A 17,819-nucleotide genomic window follows, 5' to 3' on the forward strand; every position below is an offset into this window, starting at 1 on the left:
TTCCATGGCATACTTATTTGATGTTATTAAGTATTATTTTAATTGTTTCAGTTTTAAAACTTGAGGAAAATATTTTGTTAGTATTAGCACTAATCAGTTGCACATTTTTAAAAAATGTTCCATGTCTGTGTTTTTGTTATTAGGCTTCTAACTTTGTCTTGTCCCCCAACTGTTGCCTTCTTAAAATTGGATCGTTACAAACTGTATATGATGGTCCTTTATGTGTTCATTGATATTTAAATTTTTTCTAATATCCACATATTATAGGGTATCTTCAACCTATTGAAACTCCTCTAAAAATGAATATGGAGGTCCCTTTTAAAGAAAAACACGAAGCCATAAAACCTGTGAAATTAGGATTAGGTATACATCCAAAAATATTTAGCAGTGATATTGGAGAAATTTACTTCATTTATATACCAGAACATGTTTATAATTATGAATAGCATATTTCCTTTATTCCCTCTTTTTTGTGCATCTAGGTTGATTACACAGCTTTTTTTCTTGCTGCCATGCACATGGATGTTGATGTTAATTTATATTCCTTCTTTATGTAGTAAGGTTGCAGTAAAGGTCGTCAACACATGTGTCTTTTTGGTATTGTCCAAACTTCCATTATGATCTTCTTATGGGTTGCACTAGTTTACAATATCACAAAACCAAATACAGTTCCTGATTTATTTCAACCTGTCCAGATGTTTATTTATTCGAGTGGTGATAGCTATTCTGCTTTGTAGGATGGGATTTCAGTGACTTTCCTATATATTTTCCTTTGTATTTCCTATGTGGATAAGAATCTCAAACATTTCATTTATTTATTAAACACTTACATTTGTACTGCATTCCTGATCAATGTCTTTGCTTTTCTTTTGGTATTTGATCAGTTTTTAAGTTCTATAATAATTGATTTTTTTCATATTCAAAATACTCACTTTAGTAAGAAGATTTTTTTTCAATGCTGTGGTGAACAATTAACTAAGATCAACAGATTGTACATTTATACCACTGGAATTTTTGTTTGTTTTCAGCCAGGAAATTGTTTCAATAAAGATGCTGAACTTTTTTCACTAGATAGACTAAAATGATAGTATGTCATATTAGCCTAAACTAATCTCAGAACTAACAGTCACAGCCTGGGCCACAACAGTCTGGGCTAAGTAAAACCACTAACACAGCACATGCTCCATTTAAATAGAGCAAAGGGCTTCATAAAAGTAAGAAGAAAGGCACCTCCTTTATGAAGCAAATTCTGAAGTTCACAAGCAGATATTAGGAATCTGAATACTAAGAAGATCTAAGGATAAAACTATATAGAAGAAGAAATTTAGAGTTCAGAATTCGGGAGAAGGAACAACCACTAGATACCAAAACTCAATGCTGAAAGGAAGAAGGGTTTTACACCAAACCTCAGCTGTGTCTGACTCTCTCACACCAAACACACACACACACACACACACACACACACACACACACACACACACACACACCTAGTGAGAGACCTTAGCCAAAGTATAGCCATTCTGGACTTAGTCCATTTTGAAGGCCTATACTGAAAGTATCCATTGTGAAGGCATTTACTGAAAGTATCCATTGTAAAGACTTTTACTGAAAGTTAGGACTCAGGTTCCTGGAAAAACCATGAAATGTCCCAGTAAAATTCTTCCCGTAACTCTCCTAGCAATAGCCATAAGCGGAAGACAGGAAGGTACCTAAAGCTACAGAAGTTTCTTAAGATTCCATAGTTACCATAATTTGCTTCTTACTGCTAAGCCTGCACATGTTAGCCAATAAGATTGTTACAATATTAACTCATTAAATGTAAACCAATCACGTAACTGACAAGCTATGCACCCACTTACTTCAGCCCTATGCCCTATAAAAACCCTGTTAACTCAAGGTTCAGAGCTCTCAACTCTGACCCACTGCGATGCCTACAGTTGTGAGTCCAGGCTCGAGCTTGCAATAAATGACCCTCGTGTGCTCGCATCGGAAATGGCTTGGTAGTCTTTGGGGATAGTTTTCTCAGCACAAGAATAGTGTACACAGAGAACTCCAAGGGCAGCTGTATCTGGGACAATGAAGCTTTCCCCTCTTCCAAGCTGAAATGGGGGTACATTTTGCCTGGAGGATGGCACCCTGTGAGCCCTGCATGCATGGTGAACCAGAGGTGGGAAGCCCTGTGAGCATCTCTGGGATGGCCTCTTAGAGGCTGGGGAAGTTTAGTCCTATAGTTGGACATGGCACGAAACAGGAGGACAGTGGGAATCCAGAAGATAGGAGAGGCACAGGAGCAAATATGCCTATCCGTGGAGACTCCTTGGCCATGTTAAGGAATTTCCAAGCTCACACATAGCAACCACCACCCAAGTCCCCAGAGGCCACTTGTCTGGGGGGCAGTCCCTGGTCCTGATCCAGAGCCAGAACTTCCCCAGTGGCCCTCTGCCTGGCTAGGGTGGAGCAGTGCCCACCAGCCATTCTTCCTCTGCCCTGCTGCACATAAACTCCCAGCAGCTGCCCGGTCCCCAACACTCATGGCAAGCCAGCTCTGTGGGGCAGGCTGAGCCTGTGCCTGAGATTCCTGGTGCCTGCTTCAAGGCGAGAGTGAGGCCTAGTGCACAGCAGAGGTCGCCCTCACTCACTTCAAGGGCCCCAGAGAGGCATGACAACCACTGGTTCAGCACTGCTGCCCTTCCCACCCCCAGAGTTTCCCTACAAGTCCCTGCCTTTTTACTTGAAATTCTTCAGCCACTGGTTGTCTCATTTCTCACTGCCTGTTAGGGTGGGATTTGAGACTCCTTCCTCTCCTCACCCAGCCGCGAGGCCCCAGGGGCCTAACTCCGCACCTCACAGACACTCCCCAGAACCCAACTGCCTTTGGGGCTGCTGCTTCCTGAGCCATTGGCCTACTGCCTCCTTCCTCCCTTCACCAGCCTCTGTCAGGGCCTCCCGTACTCTCCCTACTACTCCCATCCCCAACCCCAGCTTGGCCTCCCCCTAAGCCTCCCCTCTTCTCCACACAGCTCCCAGTGGCAACCCCAGCAGGGCACTGCTCTGGGGAAGACAACTGTGGGCCTGGCCCAGCAGAATCATAGGCTCCACAATGTGCAACCGGTTTAGAAATGGAGGCAGCATAGGTCACTGATCAATGTCTTTCACTTCGCTTACACAAGTATTAGTTGTATTAATTTAATATTTAATGTTGGATTTTGTAACCTCTTATTAAGCCTTTGAAGAATAGCTGGTAGAAATATAGTTTCAAAATTCGGATTGTCTCTTGTTTAATTCTTTCGAGATTCAAAGATGTTTAAGTAGTTATAACCATCATGAACTCTCATTTCTATAGCAGAGTCTATTCAGAAAATAATTGCTTATGCATCTGTTATCAATTACTTACAAGACTTGAAACTTTTAAAGTTTCAAATATTACAGGAAGATCTTTGATTCATGTTGAATGGAAGTGAGTAGGTTGAGCTGTTGCATACATTCTCATGTGTTCGTGTGTGTGTGTGTGTGTGAGTGCATCTGCGTGTAGGGGGGTATATGTGTATCATTAAAATCAAGGATAAGGATGTTGAGCCCGAGTCTGTACTTGTTTCTTTTTTCTAAGATATACATTATGGCGTTTCTTTCTTGGTGGTATGCTCTGATTGCTTGCCTTTGCCTGATGTGCACATTCCAGGTCAATTTTTCAATTAAAGCTTCTTTTTTTATAATTCAGCATAAAGAGCTCTGATAGTGTGTTGCTTTTAGTCTTCCATCTAAGATCTTCTTTTCATCTTCAAAAATTAACATTCAATATAAATTTTACCTCCTGGCTGATTTTCCCTTTAATTTGCATTTTGAAATAAGTATTATAAGTCCTTTAATCTCTGTATTTATGAAGAAAAATCATTTTGAATTCTCTGTTTAGTGTAATAACACCTGGACAGATTTGTTAGCACCAAGACATTAAAATTACTTTGGTAGTTTTAGTTTAAAATACCTCCTCCATATTTACAGCATGGGGAGACAAATAATTCCTAGTAACAATGATAACAGTTTTATTCATTAAAATATCAGATAATTCATAATTTTGATTATGTCTAGTGGCTAATGAATACATTTGCTCAATAGATTTGTTTGATAGACCCTTGCACAAATATACCACTTGTGGGGGCTGAGAAGGTGGATCAGTGGTAGACAGCTTACCTTGAATGCATGAGACCCTAGGTTTGATTCCACAGCACCACCTAAGCAGAAACAGCTAGAAGAGGTACTTTGGCTCAAGTGGTAGAGCACTAGTCTTGAGCTGAAGAGCTGAAGGACAGCGACAGTTCACCATCATCAACAAATTAAATAAATAAAACTCATACTCAAGTACCTGAATTTCAAAGGTTGATTACCATTTTAGTTAGGGGCAGGGTGCCAAGATACATCAGAACTCTGTTGCAAAACTTTAAGAGGGATTTCAACACCTAACAAATATGAAAAACAGAAAGTAAAACATTAGCTCGGCCAACAACATATAGAATTGCTACTCAAAGAGAAACCACTACTAAGAATGAACTACTTGTTACAACATTTCTTAAGAGATTATGGCTTTATATTAATTATCATATAAATTGACGTTCAAAAACTCCATCGGTGGGCCTGAGTCTTAAGGGCACCTACACAAACTGGAGAAGATCATCATCAATCTGGACTTTTAAAATTGTTATTGTACTTTTAAAATTGTTATATGGATAACCATTTTGTAAGTCAGGTAATGAGTTCATTTCCTGTTTGACAATCCCATCTCTCCTGTCCCTGTCCACAGTCGTATAGCTCGTTGTGAACACAATAGCTACAGTGTACAAGTGCTGCATTTGTTTCCTTGTTCTACTTGACTATCTCTGGCTCCCTCAATGCCATAAATGGATAAACTAGAACAAAAAAAATTCCTCTTGTTTCAATTCCTGGAATACATTTCAATATAAACATCAGTAGTTTTATGAGAGTGTCAGGCTCTGTACACACATCCCAAACACGTATACTTCCTACACCCAGTCATAACTCCCACCTGATTCTAAGGTTCACACAGTAATTCTTTTCACTTTGCACCCAGGAAGTAACTGAGATTCAGAAAGATTATGTAACTCACTGGAAATACTGGGTTGGGCATATTGGCTCACTCTTATACCTTACCTACTCCAGAGAATAAGATCTGAAGATCATAGTTTGAAACCAACCCAGGTTGACATATCCATAATATCTTTATCTCCATTTAACCAGAAGGAAGCGAGAATTGTGTGTTTCACGTGGTAGAGCTAGAACGCCACCAGACATGAGTGGAAAACCTAAAGAATATTGACAATATGATGATTTTTAAGAACTAATGTTGTCCCGTAAATAATCTCAGACACCACACACACACACATACAGACACAAACACACACACACACACACACCCACACACACCACAATCACACTCCTTAAAACAGATGTTAGTACTGAAATCCAAATAGATTTTTTTTTATTTTATAAGTTTTATTTTTAGTTTAGTGAGGTTTGACTTGATAGTTTCTACTGATGAGCCACAACTTAAAACTTCCTTATAATTATACCCATATCTGTATTCAGAAGAACATTCTCCTAGTTAAGTCTTCCTCCTTTTTCAGCAATGATAAGTTTTCTCTTCTTGGTCCAGTTTCTTTTTGGGATCTCAATCTCTTAGAATTTTCTGTTTTGCATGGTCTGTAAGTTCATTGATTCAGTAGATCTCAGCCATCCTAATAACCTGGACAGAACCTGCCTTGGGAAAAGAGTTCCAAGCTCACCATTCAGTGGATGTTGTTAGTACTCACCCATAATCACATTCTCTTCAGAATTGGGAACTTGTTAGGTCTAGGAATTCAGGAAAAGCACTCATTGTGTGCTATTTCATGCTTTTTTTTTTTTATTGGCAGCTTCCACCTATTGTCTACTTTAAGCATGGTATGAAGAGAAGGATTGCCCTCTAAGAGACAGAAGCACTGTACTAACTGTGGCTCTCAAAACATAGAAGGAGGGAAAGAAGTCAGAAGGAACCATAGAGCCTAGAAACTGATTTCTTAAAATCTCAAACTTCCTTTTATCTTACCTTCAAAATAGAAAGTCAGAGACTGCAGTTACTTGAATGCTCCATTTATATTCCTGAGCAAGGGGCTCCCTTCGCCTTTGCCCTTCTGACAATTTACATCAGGGGTAGGTGGGAAGATGTAACAAGAACACCTAGAGTTTGGGCCTGGGATTAAAAACTCCTTTTTGTGATCATAAACATTCCACCACTTCTTGAATTGAATCTGAGGGGCAGAAGGAAAAAAGGTTAGAAATTCAGAAACTTATAATTACTTCTAGGTTTGCTATCTAAACTCATCCCTTTCCACCCCTCAGAATCCTATTTCCCAAATATGTAGACACCCTTACTCTCTGTTCTCCTGGAGCATTTGTGTGTGGGGTATCATCTCCTTCTTATGTGTACTGCTTTACAAATGGAGATTTTCTCCTAGGCTCAAAATGATTTCATTGATTGGGGCATTGTGCAATATACCAAACAAAGAGTTACCTGGAAGGAAGGTCCTAGAAGGCAAAACATCTACTAGGACAATGGAAACCCATGGTTTTGCATGCTTAATGTTTTAACTTGTGCACTGAACTAACAGAAGAAAATAACACACTAAGAAATCTGCCAATTATGCCAAATAAAGAGATATGATGTAGGTCAGAGAAAGGACATTGATTTCATGGTGGTCATGACAAGACAACACTTTACCACACGTTCAAAATACTAATCCATACTCACCTATGGTTTTATTTACCCATGTCATTAGGTCTGAGTTGTATGTAGGAGTCCTCAGGGTCTTCAGAACAGGAAGATCTCAGGGAGAGATTAACACTGGTCTACCATTTTGGGCATAAAATAACCAGTTTGATGAAAGTTCTTAGTAATATCCCACAAATATGTGCATTTATCCTAGTACACTTGGTAAGTATCCCCTCACTAAATTATCTTTGGTTTCATCATTTGCTGACATAGCAGCTGTCTGGTAGCTCCATTGTGAATTCACTTTATTCTGCTGAACCAGATATGGAGAAGGAGAGACTGACACATTTGCGTCTTTCTCAATGAGCAGTGAATGGCAGGGAAGTATTTAAGAAGCTCCCCATGTTCTCAGTTAGCTAGTACCATCTTGCATTCCGGCTCAAATCTTGATAAACAGATACAGAAATTAGCTTGTTGTACCAGATTCACAGCTAGAGAGGTAGATGAGAAAATAGAAGGGCTTGGTGTGAAAGCCACGGGTTGATATGAAGCACAATTCAAAAGATGTGGAGATGAAGCGAGCTACCTGGGAAATGGAGAGGCAGCTGAAACAGAAGAAGAGCACCTAGAGAGAGAAGACAGAGCAAGTTTGATGCTACCTGGACATTAAAGTAATCCACCTGAGGTACAACAATCTGGTTGTGCATAGCCACAGAGAGAAGTTGGAAGAACATCAGCAAGTGCTCTTGCCCATTTCTAGGGAGCTCCCCAATTGGGATGGTAAGAATTGGTAGCTTCTCAGAGCACTGCTGCTGAGCACATCTCAGATCCCTTGCTACCATGATAATTGACACTGGGGAGGAGCAGCAAGAGTTGTATGAGGTTGTTGCAGCTTACTATGTGGAGCCATTTCTGTAGCATTGTGGAGTGTGGTCTCTCAGGATGCTTAGAGCAAAGATCCTATAGTTGGTGTCAAAGAATTCAATCTACTTGGAGTAGACATTTATAGATGGCACGTGCCTGAACACAACAAGCTGATAATGAGCTGCTAGAGGTACTTTCTCTAAAGATCTAACAGCCAAAACTGGACAGGCAAACCCAGAGCTCTGCACCACATCAGGCCACCATGTCAATTGCTTCTCCCACAGTACTGGCTACCCACTTTGCACACCCATGACCTTGTTACCCTGATTGTGCCCCACAATCCCTCACAACTATTTTACTCTTTCACTTTGTCTATGCTTCCTTGTCCCTGCAAAACAGTTCTGGATACCTGTGTTAGCTACCCCAACCCCTGCAAAGCTGTTGCTGCTAACCAATTTCCTTACACTGGAACTCAGCAATTACAGTCACAGTTAACCGTTACCTGGTATCCTACTCTCTACTACTCTTTTCTGCTACCCATAATTCATAACACCATGGTTCCAGCCATCTGAACCTTGACACCTCTGTCTCCCCTGTCTCTGTTACCCCATTCTCCCCAAAAAAGCAAGCGAAGAGTGGGCACAGACAGTTGACTTGGATACTCCTCTTGCAGGCATAATGGAACAAGTTATTCCTCAGGTATTTAACTCGAGGGACTAACTGGTGGTGGAAAGAAACAGCTTACTCAAAGTTGACTAAAATCCAAGGACATGACTTATAACTTATTGCTAGGAAAAGAAGGCCCTGCAGTAAAAGTTACTGAGAAAGAAAATTTTACAAATAGTATTAGGAGCGATGCAAAAGGTTGAGCTTAGTCTCTTCTACCAGTTGTCTGAATTAATTTTATGACATATGATATGTAACTACATTGCATTTTAAAAATTATATGAATATGCACATATATGTGGTATTTTTATTAATTGATGGAATAGTTGAATAGGATCACGTTAATGATATTCAATAGTTCATGCTCTATGATGTGCCCATGAATCTGCCTTTGGCAATATGTATTGACCTCTCTAACAACAATTGGAATTTCATTGTCAAATACAACAAGGAGATTATTCGTCCTAGTACCAAAATGAATGCGGGAACAAGAAAACTGAATAAAGCTTACAATTTTGATGGGAGGGGGTCAGTGGTAAGGGTTATGATAAAAGAGAAATTCTTCACCATGGAATCTTGGAAGAATAGAATATGTTTTATTGAATTACTAGCTTTTTACATTCTTAGAAAGCAAAACTGTTTTTTATTCTTGCTATTTAGAACCTCTTTAATGAATAGTTTAACAAAAAATTATTAATACAACTTTGAAAATTCAATGATGTGAATTATCAGATTAACATTATACTCAAAGTTGGTTTGAGATGTAAGCAGGCTGCATTCCTTTTCTATTAAATTAATGGAATAAGCTTCATTTTGAATGGTTGGAAAGTCCATCACACTTGTTCCAAAACAAGAAAATATACTGGAGAGAAAAAAAAGAGGAGTAGTTCCAGGAAGATGGCAGAGGAGAACCTGGAGGCTAAACAAGCTCCCACCATAAAGCAGTTTTAGTGTAATAGTGAACTGTCCTAGGCGGGAGAATTACACCAAATGTGCCATCCCAGTACAGAGACTTTTGCCAGAAAGGGAAAATCCAGGTAAGGAAACAGATCTGAGCACTTGCAGTAGCAGTGGCCATACCTACAACACAGAGAGTCCTGGACAAATGTGCCAGACACAGCGAGTGATCGGATTCTACCCAACACCAGCAAGAACTGACAAGGTGCAGGTAAGGTATCTTCATCCTGCAGATCACAGACCAGAAACAACCCAGGAACCAAGACATAATAACTCCTTCTCAGGGAGCAGAGGAGGCAAGGTCACCCCTCCCCCTCCCCTCCCCACTGTTCCACTACCTGAGATCTCCATCTTTGATAATGGCAAAGGCATGGCTGAGAATATAGCTCCAATCCAGGACTTGGAGGAAAACAAAAGTCATTTAGCAGGTCACAAGAACCTATCCTGACTTGCCAGGCTCAGCTCCATTCAAGAGAAAGTCACCCAGCCCAGGCAGTGAAAACTCAGCCCCCAGAGGAATGTCTTTCTTCACTGTGTAAACAGAGCCAGAGGCTTCCCCTCCTTATAGCAGCCTAGACAATCAATTGAAATTCAGTAATCATAAACCCTGAGAATGGCTCCATGCTGGGCTCTGTGAGTGTCTCAGAAGCTAGCCCCTCAGGGAAAAGCTAGTGTTTGCTGAAAGGCCTCAACTCTACCCAGAACCTAGCCTCATCACAGCATCTCCAAACAAGAAGAAACTGCCAACTCTCTCTTTTGTGAGAAACAAAGCAGATCTCTCTCCCACTGAACTAGCCTGGGAGGAGGATCACAAAATTCTGGGTAAAGCAAACCATTTTTCTGCCTGCCAAACAAACTAACTTAAGAAACCAATCAAGCCACAGGAAAATCAAACACCACAAGCAGACCAGAGACTCCACCAAGAGACTAGTTATGGACACAAGGGAGATATAGGATCTTCCCATTCACCCCCCCCCCCCCAAGAACCCTTTCTTTTTACCTTTTCATTAACTTGTAATTTTTTTAAGAAAATTGTTTTCTATTAATCTGTTTTTTCCTCTTATAATTTTTATTTTAGGTGTATGTGTGTGTGCACTTTTGTATTTTTATTTTATCTCTACTGAATTTTGATCTTTTTCCTTTCTTTCTCATTCTTTTCACTTTTTCTTCTCTTCATTCTTTTTTAGGTGACTTAATTGCTGTTCTCCTCATCCTCAGATATACCCTTTATTGATTATTAGACCTTATTCCACATTGTTTACACACTTAATCCAAAAATTTATTAATTATTTCAAAAACTCTTAGGCTTAAATTCCTTAATAACAGTATTATCTCATAATACCTATATAATATTATAATTATTTTTTATTTTTATTTTAAGTATTTTTAGTTCTTCACATCTCCTTTCTACTTGTCCGCTCCTCTCATCCTATTCCTGTTCTTCTCTCAATATTTCCTCTTTAAACTTGCATCATTTTTGTGTTTCACTTTTTAAATTTAAATTTTTGTTTTTCCATTTTTTCTTGCCTCTTTTATTTTCTCTTCTCTTTCTCCTATCATTTTGTCCAATCTCTTTTCCTCTTTGAGATTAGGACTTGGTTAATTTCACTCTCCTTTTACCTTTCTACATCTCTCTAATCCTATTTTCCCACTTTTCTCCCTAAAACTAATAATTTCTGGTTTGCCAAATTCTACTTTGCTGTTCTTATCCCATTAATACATTGTTGTTTTACATTGAATAAATAGTACCTGTGAAATAGATTGTATCTGTCAACTTTTGATTGTGCAACTACAGGACTTTGGTTGATGCTTGCCTAAAAATAGTGTTCTAGCACAAATCTGGTGTTACTTTCATACCAAATAGAGGCATTCATGGAATCCATTAAAAGACAGCTGAATGAAGTCAGGGAGACCTGAAAGGGAATGTTGAATGGAGCCCAACAGAAAGAATGAGAGTCCAAGGAAACCATAACCAATCAACTAAGTGATTTGAGAATAAACACTGAAGACGAAATTAAGGAAGTAAACAAATTCATACAAGATCTAAAACAAAGCTCCATCGAAGAATTTGAAGCCATCAATGCCAACCAATTAGAAGGAAGAAAAATGTTTAAAAAGTAGAAATTCTTTTATTTATTTATTTATTTATTTTTGGGGTGTGGTCGTGGGGCCTGAACTCTGGGTCTGGGCTCTGTCCCTCAGCTCTTCAGCTCAAGGCTAGCACTCTACCACTTGAGCCACAGCGCCACTTCCGGCTTTTTATTTTGCTTGTGTGGTGCTGAGGAATTGAACACAGAGCCTCATGCATGCAAGGCAAGTGCTCTACCACTGAGCCACCTTCCCAGCTCTCAAAGTAGAAATTCTTGAGAATAGGTTAGACCATGCAGAAGACTGAAACTTGGGGATTGAAGACACTCTATATATTATAGAGGGAGAACATGCAACTATCTAAGACAAATCCAAGAAATATGATAGATCTATTCAACATTTGGAAGACACCATCAGAAAGCCTAATCTGAAGATAATAGGTGTAGAGGAGCACCTAGAAACAGAAGGTCTAGGAACTTTGTTTCACAGGATTCTAGCAGAAAACTTCCCAAACATGCAAAAAGATAGGCCTATTCAAATAAAAGAAGCTTTTAGAACCCCAAATCGACCAGACCAGAACAGGACATCATATGAACACCTTCTAATCCCCACAGGATCAATTCAGACCAAGGAAAACAGCCTCAAAGTTGTCAAGAAGAATAGATCAATCACCTATAAGGGAAACCAATTAGAATCACCTCAGATTTCTCAGCAGAGACAATTAAAGCAAGAAGAACCTGGAATGATGTAGGCCATGCCCTAAAGACAAACAACTATCAACCAAGAAAATAGTACCCGGTTTTAATCTCCTTCATGACTGAAGGACAAATAAAAACTTTCCATACCAAAGAAAAAGTGAAACAAAATATCTTTACCAAACCAGCTTTACAAAAGTTACTTAAAGATGTCATACACAGAGAAAACCAACAGGACCACAATAAAGGGTAAGAAACTGCACCCAAATTGAGAATCCAAGAAACCAGTTGGCGCAGCCCTCAAGAAGGTGCATAAAATGGCAGCAACTCCCAAATATCTCTCAGTACTGTCTCCCAACATTAACAAACTTAACAATACAGTTAAGCAACATAGATTGTCTAGTTGGGTGAAAAAAAGATCCTTCTGTCTGCTGCATTCAGAAGCCATAACTTGCTCATAAAAACAAACACGTTTCACGTTGAAAGTGAAAGGCTGGAACAAAATCTAACAAGCAAACGGCCTCATAAACAGGAAGGAGTTGCAATCCTAATATCAGATAAAAGAGATTTCAAATTAAAATTAGTGAGAAGAGATAAAGAAGGTCGCTATATACTACTTAAGGGATCTCTCCTTCAGGAGGATATTACAATTCTAAATATCTATTCCCCATAAGAGCACCCAAATTTATCCAAGAAACTATATTTTTTCTCACATCTCCCATAGATGCAAAGATATTAATTGTTGGGGACTTTAACACACTCTCCCCACTAGATATATGAACTCGGCAAAAAAAATCAACAGAAAAACCATGGATATAAAAAACTGCATAGATCACATAGATTTAACAGAAATCTACCGAATATTTCACTCAGCACACAGGGAACTTTTGCCAAGAGAGACCACATTTAGGTCACAAATTAAACTTATAAAATCCAAAAACATTGCAGTTATACCTTGCATTCTCTCAGACTACAAGGGAATAAAATTAGGACTAAACACCAAAAGCCACTAATGAAAGTCCTGTAATACATGGAGGCTGAGCAACACACTGTTGAAACACCAATGGGTCATGGAAGAGATCAGAAACGAAATTCAAATGTTTATAATATTCAATAATAATGAACACTCAAATTGCCAACTCCTCTGGGACAGAGCAAATGCAGTACTCAGAGGCAAGTTCATAGCTCTGAGTTCCTACATCAACAAATTGGAGTGACCTGAAACCAACAATTTAATGAGACATCTGAGCCTCCTTGAAAAAGAGCAGCAGGAAAAACCACAATCCAGTAGATGGAAAGAAATAATTAAAAATAAATCAAAACTAAATGGATTAGAATCCAAAAAATCATAGAAAGAATCAACAAAACAGGGTTGGTTCTTTGAAAAATTAACAAATTGACAGACCCTTAACAAATCTTATTAGAAGAACAAGAGAACACACTCAAATAAATAAACTCAGAGATGAGAATGGAAACATCACCACAGACTCAACCAAGATTCAGTACATTATAAGGAATACTTCTCAAGCCTTTATGCTAATAAGTTTGAGAACGTGTCAGAAATGTACTGTTTCCTAGTAAATATAGACATGCCGAAACTAAAACAAGATGAGTTAAACCATCTTAACTGGCCCATATTAAGCAACGAAATAGAAATAGCAATAAGAGAACTCCGATCTAAGAAAAGCCCTGGACTAGATAGTTTTACAGCAGAAATCTGCAAGGCCTGCAAAGCAGGGCTTACGTCAATACTTCTCCAAATCTTCAATGAAATTGAAAGAGAAAGTTCACTACCGAACTCATTCTATGAAGCCATCATAAACCTCATCCCCAAACAAAGCAGACTCATCAAAGAAAGAGAACTATAGATCCATTTCTTTGATGAACATTGATGCAAAACTTCTCAACAAAATATTGGTCAATCGACTTTCACAATTCATCCAAAAAATCATACTTCATGATCAAACAGGATTCATTTCAGGGATATAAAGCTGCTTAAATATATGCAAATCAATTAAAACAACAACTCACATCAGCAAGAGCAAGGATAAGAACCACATAGTTACCTCAATAGATGCAGAAAAAGGATTTGACAAGATCCAACACCCCTTTATTATGAAGGTTCTGGAAAAATTAAGAATTCAGGGAACATTCCTCAATACAATAAAGGATGTATATGACAAATCTACATCCATTTTACTTAATGGTAAAAAAATAAAGGTATTTCCTTTTAACTAAGGCATGAGATAAGGATGTCTACTCACTCCACTTCTCTTCAAACTAGTATTAGAATGGCTAGGTACAGCAATAAGATAAGATTCAAATATAAGAGGGAATCCAAATAGGGAAAGAAGAAGCTCTCCCTCTTGGCAGATGACATGAACTTGGATTTAAAGAATCCCACGGACTCCACTCCCAAATTATTCAAGCTGATTCAAAACTTTGATAAAGTAGCAGGCTATAAAATTAACCCTCAAAAAACAATGGCTTTTCTGTATGCCAAAAATGAGAAAAGTATGGCTGAAATCAGGAAAGCAACTCCATTCGTAATAGCCACACAAAAAATAAAATACCTTGGACTTAACAAAGAAAAGAAGGACCTCTATGATGAAAACTTTAAAAACCTGAAAAAGGAAATCAAAATAGAACTTAGAAAGTGGCAAAAACTCCCATGCTCCTGGATTGGAAAGATCAACATCATGAAAATGGCAATACTTCCCAAGGCTTTCTACAAATTCAATATGATACCTATCAATATTCCAGCCTCATTCTTTCAGTAAAAAGAAGAGGCAATCCAAAAATTCATATGGAACAATAAAAGACCCCGAATAGCAAAAACGATATTTAACGGAAACAACAGAGCTGGAGGAATATCAATACCAAATTTCAAACTCTTCTACAAAGCCATAGTAATTAAAACAGCTTGGTACTATCACAAGAACAGACCATAGGACCAATGGAATAGAAATGAAAACCCAGAAATGAACCTATATACCTATAGACATCTAATGTTCGATAAGGGAGCTAAAAAATTAGAATGGAAGAAACACAATCTCTTCAGTAAATGGTGCTGGCAAAATTGGTTAACAACTTGTAGGAAACTAAAGCTAGATCTTTATATATCATCTTGCGCCAGAATGAACTACAAATGGATCAAAGACCTTGGAGTCAAACAGACACTCTGAAAACATTAAAGAATGGAATAGGAGAAACAGTAGGTCTCTTTTGCACAGGCTGAAATTTTCTTAATAGAGACCCAGAATTACAACAAATCAAAGAAAAGTTGGACAAATTGGATTGCAGAGCTTCTGCATGGCAAATGACATAGCTAGCAAGAGCAATTGAAAGCCCATTGATTGGGAGAAGCTCTTCACTACCATACAACAGACAAGGGTCTCATATCTAAAATATACCTTGAACTCAAAAAAAATTAAATCCCCCAACAACAAATCCTCAATAAAACAACTGCCCAGTAAATAAGTGGGCTAAAGACTTAAAGAGAAACTTCTCTGAAAATGAAAGAAGCATGGTCAATAAACACATGAAGAAATGCTCAACCTCTTTTGCCATAACACAAATGCAAATCAAAACAACACTGAGATACCACCTCATCCCAGTTAGAATGGCTAAAATCAAGAACTCTAATAACAACAGATGCTAGAGAGGATGTGGGCATAAGGGAAATTTATAGCATTGTTGGTGGGCATGTGAACTTGTTCAACCATTTTGGAAAGTAGTATGGAGCTTCCTCAAAAGATTCCACATAGAGCTCCCCTATGACCCAGCAATCCGGCTTTTGGGCCTTTACCCAAATGGTCACAAACAAGACCATATTAAAGCTACCAGCACAATTATGTTTATTAACCATTATTTACCATAGCTAAGATATGGAACCAACCCAGATGCCCCTCAGTAGTTGCATGGATCAATAAAATTTGGTATATATATGTATATATATATATATATATATATATATATATATATATATACATATATACACACACACACACACACACACACACACACACACACACACACACACACAAGAGAATTCTATGCCTCCATCAGAAAAAAGTAACATTGTCCCACTTATTAGGAAATGGAAAGACTTGGAAAAATTTATATTAAGTGAAGTAAACAAGTCCCAAAGAAACATAGGTCCCATGGTTTCCCTTATTTGCAATATCTAGTATATGTCTGAGACAAGCAGAAAAGGTCACACAAGTTGGTGTTAGGTGAAATGAACCACAAGATAAGGATTCAATGTTGTTTTTTTTTCTTGCTATTGTTTCTAACATATTTATAAGATGATTTCTATATTGCTTTGTATGTCCCTCCCCCACAGTATAGCCCCTGCTTTCACGGTATTTGATGTTGGTATAATTTGTGGAGGGGAAGGGAAAAAAACTAATCTTTTATCTCGGGATACAGGTGGACCTATTGCAACAATGAGATATACAAGTTGTTAGGTCGAAAAACGAACTTTACAACTTTGATGGGGGGTGGGGGGAGAATCGGGTGGGGAGAGGGGGGTAGTATGGAAAGGTATAGGAAGGGGAAACAAAGAGACGGCAACAATGCTTGATAAGAAATGTACTCATTTTCTTGCCCATGTAATTGTAACTCGTCTGTTTGGTAGTCTCACTATAAAAAAATAAACAAATAAAAAACAAAAGAAAAATGAACTTTACAACTTGGCAGGCGAGGAAGGGGGATGGGCAAAGGGGTGACTGAAGAGCACGGGGGCGGGGGGGGGGGGGGGGGGGGAGATGAGAACAGATGGGAAGGGGAAACAAAGGAGGAGGCAACAATGCTTGATGAATAATGTACTCATTATCTTGTCCTTATAATTGTTACCCCTCTGTATGGTATTTTCATAAATAAATAAATAAATTCGAAGGAGACTCAAAGCTGCTGAAATGAGCATATTTCCCATTTGGACTTTAATGGGATTTTTCTACAAACAAGATTTTCATCTTAACCCAATAATTTCACAATGCATTGCTGCAGAATAGATTGTAAATGTAATATTTAATACTATTGTATACTTGAAGACAAAGTTTTACAGAAACCTTTAATTTCAGATAAACTAGAATATTCCAATAAATACATAGAAGAAATATAATTTAAAAATTCACTGATCAAAGCAAACCCTGGCAGAAATGTCTGAAAGATGCTTATCTGAAAACAGGAATTGGCACTGTAGCTCAGTTGGTAAAGGGTTCCACTTGAGCTGAAGAACTGAAGGATATGTTAACACTCTGAGATTAAACCCCAGGACTGACAAAAATAAAATTTAAAGAATTGAAGCATTAAGGCTGGGAAGGAGACTCAGCAATAGAGTGCTTTACCTGAATGCATGAGGTCTTGGGTTTAATTCCTCATTACCACATAAGCAGAAAAATGTGGAAATGGCTCTGTGGCTCAAGTGGTAGAACACTAGCCTTGAGCTGAAAAGCTCATCAGGTACAGCAACCAGACCCAGAGTTTAGGCCCTCCTACCACCACCACCAACAACAACAAATTAAAGCATCAAAAACCTGAAGTTGTTGTCCAGAATAATGAGTGCAACATTATCCATTTACATGACTTAGTGACTTTAAACCTAGTTTAAAAGGGGAGGTGGTGGGCAATTTGTGTGTTTGCCAAAACCTGCAAAATTATTATGTACTTTCCCAAGGAGGAAGAAAGGAGGAAATGGGGGGAAGAGGGGAGGTGTTTGGTGACCTTGCCTTTTGGTTCAGTGATTGTTTTCTGGAGTCAAATTCAGAGAAATTCTGCTTGAAATC

This window comes from Dipodomys spectabilis, unplaced genomic scaffold, assembly GCF_019054845.1.
Source record: "Dipodomys spectabilis isolate Male_0828 unplaced genomic scaffold, ASM1905484v1 ptg000386l, whole genome shotgun sequence".
NCBI lineage: Eukaryota > Metazoa > Chordata > Mammalia > Rodentia > Heteromyidae > Dipodomys > Dipodomys spectabilis.